Genomic DNA, 10,221 nt, shown 5'->3' with positions numbered 1-10,221 from the left:
ATCTCTTTTTTCCTCATATCTCATTTTTTTTCTCGACTTATTTTTGTACTACAAATATTTATTAACTTCTTTTCACCAACAAGTCACCAACAACAGTTCTTCTCAGAACTACACTCACCCGGACGATCACACTACACAAACTACTAACTTCTTTTTAACCTCGTTTGCTCGGGCATTACTGAGAAAACTTGGCTCTCGATCGTTCTTGTACGGACCGAGCTGAACTGGTTCGTATAAAAACGACCCAGGCCCACTATTCTTTAGTACAGCTCAGCAAGCGAGGTTAAAAGGTGTTTATTACTGACCGAAGACTGACCGAATTACATGGCACTCGAAGACTGACTCGAAGTCTGACCGAAGACTGGCCGAAGATTGACCGAAGATTGACCGAATTACATGGCGCTCGGGCTAAACTTGCCGATTATGAATTTACCCACTTGCGATAGCAAAACTTCGGGGCTTTTAGTCGTTTCCGTGGAAGCGGTCCATATGGCAAATCAGAATCAGAAGGCAAGGATTTACCTCAAGACTACCTTGCTATATAACAACTTACCTTTATATTGGTTGAAACGCTCTTGATATTTCCCTGACTCTCAATTTCCACTAAAGAATAAATGAAAAGGGGATCGTAAAAATGTTCTAAGGACTTCCCCTTATCGTAAATCTTGCGCTGGACTAGCAGAGGGGGGTTTGGGTTTTAGTCCTGACAGGGTCATTGTGTTTCGTTTTTCTGGCGAAATTCGACTGAGTAAGGTAAGAACCAAAACCAAAGTAATCTCAACAGCCAATCAACGGAAAGGTAAATATCACAACGAGCCAATGAAAACACTGAGTAAAAACAAGCAAACTTCTTAAAACACAGGAAAACACTTGTTACCAAGTCGCGATTGAATTTAGTTTTGAATCTTATTTGTTAAGAGGATTACCTTGGACACTCACTTGAAAATCTACCTATACCAGACACCTGATTTCCTCTCACAGTGCAGTCCATCCACGAGTATGGGTGTGTGCCAGCAAACTGTCAGGAAACCTAACAAAATTTTGCGGGTAACCTGCGCTTGAGCCTGCGATACACTAGTATCCCATCAGTCCAAGGGAGGAAGCTGCAATACAAATTGTGTCTTGCTAAGAAAATCACGGTAAGCACGAGGAGCTTAACCAATAATTTTGAATCAATATCAGTATCTGGGCAACTGCCTACCTACCCCTCCCCTAACTCAACAACAGTCAATTGATAACAAGTTAGGCTTAACATCGGGTTAGGGGAGGGGTAGGTGGGCGTGTATTTATTACAATTTCTTTCCGTCTTTTCCTCTAGACCTCTAGAAAAGCGTCATAAATAGAGCTGAAAATAATCTTCAAATCAAGAAATGCAAAGGAGGAATAAAGGGTAACATCCCAAACAGTATGTTCAACGTTTAGTTTGACAACGAATTAAGTCAGCTGGTCTCACAAGTCTGTTGTCTACGAAACTTCTAACCCTGGGTTTAGCGAATGTTTACACCTGAATTCAAAACAAAACTATTAAAATGATTTCCACCAGTAAATGTTTGAGCCAAAGTTTTTCTTTACTGAACACATTTAATTTAACCAAATAAAACTACAGAGAAAAAAAATCACAATACAAATTGTCAACAGACTGCACAGTGAGATCCAGGTAAAAGTAGGGATATATTCAGACGAAGCAGTTTCATTTCGGAACGCAACGAGTGAGAACTGAAAATCGTCTGTAAAAGGAACGAAGGAAAACTGAAGTAAATGCTGCTTGGTGGTCTTATTGGATTTCGAAAAACGTCTTAGTCAAGGGCTGTTCAAATGTGGTGCATGCGCGCTTAAAGTGCGCATGCGCATTTGTTCTTTTTCTTTTAAAATTCTTTTTGCAAGTAACATCTATTCAAATGTGGTGAATTTTCCCACTAAAAGACTTAGAAGAAATACTGCGCTCAAAATACGCATGTGTCATAAATGAACTTGACATTTATTCCCTTGTCGTCTTGTATTATGATCTGCTGTTAGACAAGTCTATAATAGCAAAGTGATAGTCGTTTTAGAGTCATCTTTTATTGTCTTGCAATATCTACTCAACAATCCACACGTGTTTCGTTTAACAAATCATAACATTTATTTTAATTCAATTTAACTATTAGTTAATTTTTAATGGTAATAGGACCGAGTGGAGTTCAACTCGGTCTGTAATCGTACGAGTGATAAACAAAATCGGACGACCGCGAAGCGGGAGTCCGATTTATTTATCACGATTATGATTACTGACAGAATTGAGCGACAAGAAATCCTTTTACCAATTAATCATGACCATTTCAATTTCCGAAAAAACAAATACACCTAGAACAAATATCTCCAAATATCTAAAGACAATGTCTTTAGTTAAATATTCTTCCATTTTGGAAATTGCCCTGTTTTTTCTTTGGATGAGTGGTTGTTGCCATGGTTATTGTAATCAATTCTGTGATTGGTAAATTTAGCTGAGTGGACATAGTGTGATTGGCTGCTTCAAATGTCCGACTACAGGTGTCCGATTACAGCCAACTGTCCGATTATTACTGTCCGCTCAAGAACTTCAGGAGCTCTCAAGGAGACCTACCAGATCCAAAGCCCGCGATTTAAAGTTTTCCATCTCTTTTTTAACCTGAAGCTAAAATGGAGGTATAGTTAAAGCAGCACGTTAAAGATCTTTTCCCTTACTTAATTTCTAGAACGATGACAGCGTAAAAAAAAAGTTTTGTTTGTCTTTCAAAATGGCGCCAACTTTTTTTGAATTGGCTACCGCTTTGATGAATTTAGTAGCCAAGTGGCTATCAGAAAAAAAAATTAATTTCACGCCCTGTATTTCTATAGATTACTTTCTAACTTTGTGGGTGCCTTTCGAGAAAGATTCTTACATTTCGTGTTTCCGCGCGACATGGAGACATAGCTTCTAGCTAGGGTCATGTCGAGCTTGCTCTTAACTATATCAGAATTTTCCTGGTAGACAGATCGTGTTGCAGCCATCACGTTTTCTTGTTCAAGCGAAAGAAGGTTTAAGTCATTGGGTAAATTACTAAACTGGTCAAAGAAACAGTAATTGTAAGGCTAGCTTCAAACAATGAAAGCAGATCCACCGAGGGAAAAAGTTACAGGCTGAAATGTTGAAGAAAGACTGAAGCCAGACGTAAGGATGTTTCAACCTTTATGTTTTAATCATATCATAACTGATTTATCGTTTGTGTATATATATATATATATATATATATATATATATATATATATATATATATATATATATATATATATATATATAAATGACTACAAAGCAGGATTAACGAAATTTCAAGTAATCGAGCACATGTTAACGAGAATGCGAGCATGCGAGCAGTTGCGAAAATTTTCGAGCACGAGCAAGCGAGCACCCGTGTAATTTTAGCCAGCAATTCGAGCAAAGGCCAAATTTAATACGTCTTTGCTCACAACCGGTGGCTGATTCTTTATACTGAAACATATTCGATTTTCGAGTTTGATGTTTAGTTTTAACGCTGTTTAAGCGGGGAATTTTATTGTTGGGATAATTTATGACAATTCAACCGCCAAATATTTCTGAATAATTATATCTAATTCACGAGGATTGGACCCACCCAGATTCCATAGATTTCAAGGTTTTAACAAGATGACATTATTCGGTCATTGTAGAACGCTGACTGTAGATTGAGAGAAACTAACTACACCCAGAGCTAAGGGTACAGACTCTTCCAGAATTACCAATTGATCGTTAATTTCGTGGTCAAGCCCTTGGCCGATCGTGCAAAATTGCACGATGACTTTGACCTTTTCGGATATGCTCGGATTACACCCGATCGCTCTGAAATTTCGGCTGTAGCATGTAGACATTCTAAGCCAATCACATGGCGAGTTTTAGCTCCGAACTATCAAACGTGACCTCGGAAGCCCGATCCGAAAATTATTTGCGCACGATTTCAGTCTGCGATAATGGAGTCCGATGCGAAACGCTAGAGATACGGCGTAGCTAAGGCTTTAGAGGTGATTTTTGACGATGGAAGTGAACATGGTGGTATCTCTAGTGGTGAGGAATCCGAATTAGATAGAAAACTGGAAAATCCTAGCGAAGAATCGAGGTAAGTAATCTGTTAACATTCTTGCGATACTTAAATGCGTGGCGCATGTGGTGTTGAAACATTTACTTTTACTTTTCGCGCACGAGTCCTTGTTTTTTGCCTTGAGACAAACCTGTAAATGTATATTTGTGACTGAAAAGCAACATATATTATGATCAAACATGATTTTTGAGCGACAGAGAAAATAATCTTCGACAGACTGTTAGAACGCAACGACCTAAATTATCAGCCGATGACAGATATGAAGCAGTGTGCGTCCGAACTAAATCAAATAAAATCTTTTATTTATAAAACGATAGTTGAATATATATCGACCTGTACATTATCTTATATGTTTTGTATGTTTTTTAGATGTGGTTCTACTTGTTACATGCTGAAAATTCACAAAACAAACAAATTATGCTCGAGAATGAGTGGAATGATATAAAATGACAGTTTCCGGTTTCACTTCTGAATTGTTTACTCTTGAAAATACTGGTGGTGCATTGCAAGTGAAAGGCTTTTGATATATGTTGCGCTTTATGTATTTTGAGGTTGATTATCTCATTTGTCCCTGTTTCAAGGCAAAATTTCAGAAGTCAAACAAAGAAATATAGTTCCAATGATTGCACTGTAGACTTCAAGAGGGATTAGTAAATTTGGGCTTGGGGTGATGATGAGATCAGACTAATTAGTCAGTGTGTCAATCAGTGTTCACAAGATATGTGTAACACATCTCAGATTTGTTATCTTCCAACCAATTTTTTATGGAGATGTTGCCCATATAACAAGGAACCTCTTAAGTTAATTTTTGCCTTATTACTTTGTATTATTTGGGTATCACTTAATTCACAGTTCAAATTTATATGATATTTTATGCTAATTAATGTTAGTTTGAAAGCATTCAATGAGGTTGTTTCCTTTTTCTTGGAGAGGAAACATGAATTCAGGAAAGCTTATTTACTGCTGTTTCAAGTGAGGTATAGCTTACTTCCCTTGTGTAAATACTTGGTGAGGAATAAATTTTTCAATAATCTGGGTCAATTTTTATGGTTTTGGGGTACAGTTTGGAAAAAAATTCTAATTAATTCCATATTTGTTCTTTTTCAGCCAGAGTCTCTGGATGTCTTGCCCATAAGATAAGGAATATTTTATCTAAGAAATGTTTCCTTTTAACTCCAATCCATTCAGGCTCAGGCTGTTTCAAAGTCAAAAGTTGTACAATAATTTATGCAAATTGTATGCCATTTTCTTAGCATGATTTAAAATCCATGGATTTTTGGAGGCTAAATATATTTTTTCTGAAAAGCTAATTTTGTCCTCTTTTAAATGAGATATAGCACTAATCACTAGTGTAAATACTGTTGACAAAAAAAAATAAAAGAAAAAAGGTTACCATCATTTGTCATTTTTTTCAGTCGACTACTAAGAGTTAAAAGGCTCATTTTGGACCTAATCTTCTAAACTCATAGGAGATAAGACTCAAATGCTGCGATTTCATCTTGAACGCAAGCTTCCATTGAAATAATCGTTGATGCTTGGTACCTTAGGAAAGCAAAGCTGGCCTTATCCGGCGGCGTTCACTCAATGCGCAGAGTCACTGCGATTTTTCTACAAATCTAAAACATGACGCAAGTCATTATAGTTAAAAGTGCATATGGCTTGATTTTCCTTTATCGATAAGACAGTAAAGTTTAAAAATCTTTTATACTCCCCACTTTATTTGCGTAATTTACAACTGAATAGAAATTTCTTTTGTATTTGTGGAAACTCACTCAATTGATGTAGACCTCATTACTCTTCGATCAAAATGTCAGCTTTAGGAACTCTACATACGGTAGCCAATGAACATTATCAACTCAGCTGACAGAACCAAACCGTCTCGTAACATCCTCCACCGAGGCTTTACCACAGTTTATTCAGCAACGAACCCACTTTGTTCATTATTATATGACTCGTTTGCTTTAAGTTATTACTCAGAAATATTTATAAAGCATGGAGGATAATTTTTTTCCCCAATCGCGGCTCATAACTCAGCGCACACAAAACCGAAAGCAACGCAGGCGAAATGTAATGCTATTAGTTGGTCTCACGAAGTAGACGGCTATACCACGCGAAATTTCGATTTTATTGCGTTTAAGATCTTTATCTTCTTCGGTTAATTTGATCGACTGATTAGTTGACCTTGTCGTCTGAAGAAGATAGAGAGTATATTTTTACCACGATTAAAAAACGCAGCCCACCCAGTGCGTTATTCATATGGTAATTAATGTTTTGGTCCGGAGTTGGTGTATCATTGATGCTTGTAAACCTACATCGTATGTCCATTTGCTTTCAACAATACTTGCAAAGTAAAGGATCGAAATATTTATAATCAGCACAATGTAAATCAGCTATTTCAAATGCAAAACAGTCCAATCTCTACATAAGTGACATTGAAGACAAATCAAAGTGCTCTGTGAGCAAACTCGTGAATTGACACATGATTTTTTAGATTGTGTTTAATGTTATCTGGTTTAGGGAATTTTGTGGTTGATTGTCATATCTAGAGTACGAGCAGTAGTTCAGTGTTCGCTAATGTAGCAAAGAAACAAAATAACGTTGGGATAAGAAGGCATTACAATTGAAATGATCATGCTATTACATTTGACAAGGTGGATGATGTCATGTGTTTTAAACGTCTATCATTTTTGTTTCTGGTTCAAAAGAAAAGGTTGGAAGTAAATGTGGGTGAAAAGTGAAATTTACTGTCTTTCGTTGTAAATATTAGAAAATCAAGGCAATACTGTCTTAATGAAAACATTAACGATTCCCTCTTTATCAAATGAGACAAACGGGAACGAGTTTTGAGTGATATATCTAAGCCAAGCCTGCCACCGTCATTTTGGATCTCCGCCTGGGTAGATTTAGGTCACGGGCAATGTATGATCAATAACAAGATAGAATTTCATTTCAGGCCTATTTATCAATTTTGTGGTGTGTAACTTTCGCATTTTAGTACGTTGTTTGTATGTTGAATCTTCAAATTGTCTTGAAACTTAAAAGAAAATTGTTCTTTAAAAATTCACTGAAAATCGGTAGCTAAAATTGTTTGTTTAGGTGTTATCTGATTTTCGTGTTAACTTGTTATTTCGTCAGTCGCCGGCATCTTTTGTTGCTTCTCACAGGAAAAACACACGCGACGAAACGTAATGATCAATTTTGTCCTCAATCTCACGCTATAACAGAAAAAGCTTTTGAACATCTGTAAACTCCGAGCGCTTCGCAGTAAGTGATATTTTCAATGAATCTTCGGATTATTTTCAAGTTCAAGGATTGTAAATTACAATTTTATGAAAAACGAAGGTTGTTCTGTTATTTCAGTGTGAATCCTTGCATGCCTGCCAGTCGCTGGCGCCGCTTGTTGAAACTAAAACGAAAAAAAAAACTCTTTTAAGATTATCATTGGCTTCTTTTTCACCCCACCACTATTCTTAGCAATAAAGGTCGCCATTTCGTCTGTTTATTGCTCGCCAAAAACTATAAAATGCACTCAAAAGCCTAAAATCTAAAAAAAGTTTACAGGAATCGACCAATCGAGCGAGCGAGCGAGCGAGCGAGCGAGCGAATGCCATTCCCCACATCGTATCTATAACTCGCTCTTGCGCATGCGCGCAATTCACGAGTTAAAAAGGGGCAAATTAACTAAGGTTTGAGAGAGAACATAAACAACACAGGACGAAAAAATAATGATGAGTCCACCAGTTTATTAAAGATTCGCTTACAGTTTCATTACCGACATTTCATTCCTCATTAACAATATAAATTTGTTGGATCAATATCAGTATCCGAGACACTGTGCACCCACCTCTCCCCTTACCCCAAAAAGTCAACTGATATCGCAACTTTTTCTCCGCTATTCGTCCGAGGGTGACTAACTGCCCTTTGTAGAAGGATTTTCAGAGACCCTAAGCAATCAGGACAGTAACGCTGTTAAAGACGTCTATTAAAAAATGAATTTATACAGTTATATTTTCACGAATGGCTGGATACGTATACCGTCTCTTACGGTCACGCCTCAAATTCAGCAAATGTATGTGAGCAGCGCTGAGTTCCAAATGGAAACTTAAATAATTTGCGGTCGGGGTTTCCGCTCTCACACTGCACAAATTGATGTTGTCTTGCAGAGGACGGCTAAAGAGTTTACAAAGTTCTCAAACGTACGTGTTGAGTTATTGCTCTGCTAATTAAATCTTTCGTTTTGACACGTCCTCGTTACCGTGACCGTCATGCTTTGCTTAAGTTCCATAGTTCTTAGTGTTTGTGACGCCTAACACGCACCCCATAAATTAACCATCGCCTTTACGGCAAGCGGCCGTTATAGAAAGGTTAAATGGGGGAAAATGTATGAACAGTCGACCAGGACAGAGCAAGAGGCGGTTTTAGGGCGGTAGCGTTACTGAACCATCGACTGCAAAAGTTTCTTGAATAAAGCCGCAAGTTTCCAATTTTTTGTAGTATCGACAGGGTTTGTTAATCAGTTGTTTCAGGCTTTGAACACATTAAGTGATGGCAACAAACAATGGTTAGACAATAGTAATTAAAGTTTGAAAACATGGACGTGTTTTGCCCAAGGGAAGCAATTCTAATCCAGTCGGCTTTTTAACCCCTAATTTAAAAGCTTGATAACTTTTTGTCTCTTAGTTCTCCATTTTCAAGATCGATGTTTATTGTGATTGGCACGTTTTTAACAGCTTGCTCAATTAGACTTTGCATTTTTGGGTATTGTTCCGTTATAGAAAATAAGTAACAATTTTTCACCGGAGTGGAGGTGAATTATTGTTTTAGTCTAAACCGCAAATAGTTTATTTCTTTATACACCGAAAAAAAGTCGAAAACTTAACTCTTGACAAACGATTTTGTCTAATCGGCTGCTCGGAGGTGAATATTACCTGCTATTCCGTCCCGAACCATCCAATCAGCGCACGAAAAGCACAATTTACCCATGTGATATTGATCATGACTGTTTTGATCAAATTTAATCAAAACAGCCGCTAATAATGTTGGTTATTTTTCATCAATAACTCCATACAACACTGGAGATAATCGGACAGTCTGATTTAGTTGTACACAGTGTTTATAAGTTCTAATGAAGAACAGTATTCTTACATAACAGCCTGCCTCTTGTGTGTAGCGTCCGGAGATTGAATACGGCCTCATAAACAGCCATTACTTTTCAATTCGATGAGATACTCTTAATTATAGTTACTTTAATCAGTAATATCAACAAGCATCCCGCGATAGAGTATTTTATTGCTGGAAGAAATTTTATTGCTATAAGTAATTTTTCGATCTCAATCTTCTGATGATCTATTTTGATGAACTGAAGGTCTTTGTACTTCATAATCATAACAGTAAAAAAAAAGAAACCTAAAGAAGCTTTTATCTTCACCTTCCCGCGGGCACTCTCCAGCGATACAATATCAGAAATTAGAAATGAAATATCACCTAATCACATAAAAGTACCCTTTGCATTCTTGCTTTCAAGAAATGGTTTAAAATGACGTAAAACTCCAAGAAGAAAAAAAAGGGTTAAGAATTAACAATTCTTCAGTTAGTTTATTTTCAAATCGCAATTAACAACTTGAAAGGGAATTTTGGAACCGCAAAAAGGGAGAGTTAGGAACAAAATATTAGGCGTGGAAAAACGATGAGACAGCATGCAAATTGACTGGCTTTTGTCTTTCTTCAAAATTTTCTTCAAAAATGTCAGTCTTGGTCATATTCAGCTTTCCTTTGCCACTATGCAGAAGCAGATTTACGATGTACAAGAATGAGTCTATAAATTGACACTAACAACATGACTTTTTGACAACAGGCTTTAAAATTTTCACCCCTCGTCCCCAAACGTCCTTCACCTCAAGCACTTAGTTTATCAGAATTAATCTCCCGACCAGCGTTTTGGTCACTGAGCAAAAAGGGTTGAAGAAGAACTTAAGATCAAAGGGTTTCCTGTCTATGCGTCGCAGCCCGTATCCTGCTTTGTGGCCTCAAGCGCTTTCCCACATTGGAATACCTATTATTAGATTTACGGATCTACATTCCAATTACATTAAAGAGCTGCACGTAGTCCTTC

General features: G+C 37.1%; 1 long non-coding RNA gene across 2 annotated transcripts; it reads left to right on the top strand.

The window, feature by feature from the left end:
* The first annotated feature begins 3,451 nt into the window (after positions 1 to 3,451).
* Positions 3,452 to 5,507, top strand: LOC149044858 (uncharacterized). 2 transcript variants are annotated; one of them, XR_016186519.1, is made up of 2 exons: positions 3,452 to 4,127; positions 5,217 to 5,507. It is a non-coding gene; the product is annotated as an uncharacterized LOC149044858 (long non-coding RNA). The 2 variants fall into 2 exon arrangements; XR_016186518.1 differs by having other exon boundaries at positions 4,479 to 5,507.
* Positions 5,508 to 10,221: the final 4,714 nt, after the last annotated feature.

Source organism: Pocillopora damicornis, chromosome 5 (assembly GCF_964200805.1).
Source record: "Pocillopora damicornis chromosome 5, jaPocDami1.2, whole genome shotgun sequence".
Taxonomy (NCBI): domain Eukaryota; kingdom Metazoa; phylum Cnidaria; class Anthozoa; order Scleractinia; family Pocilloporidae; genus Pocillopora; species Pocillopora damicornis.
This window is presented reverse-complemented; position numbering and strand designations above follow the sequence as displayed.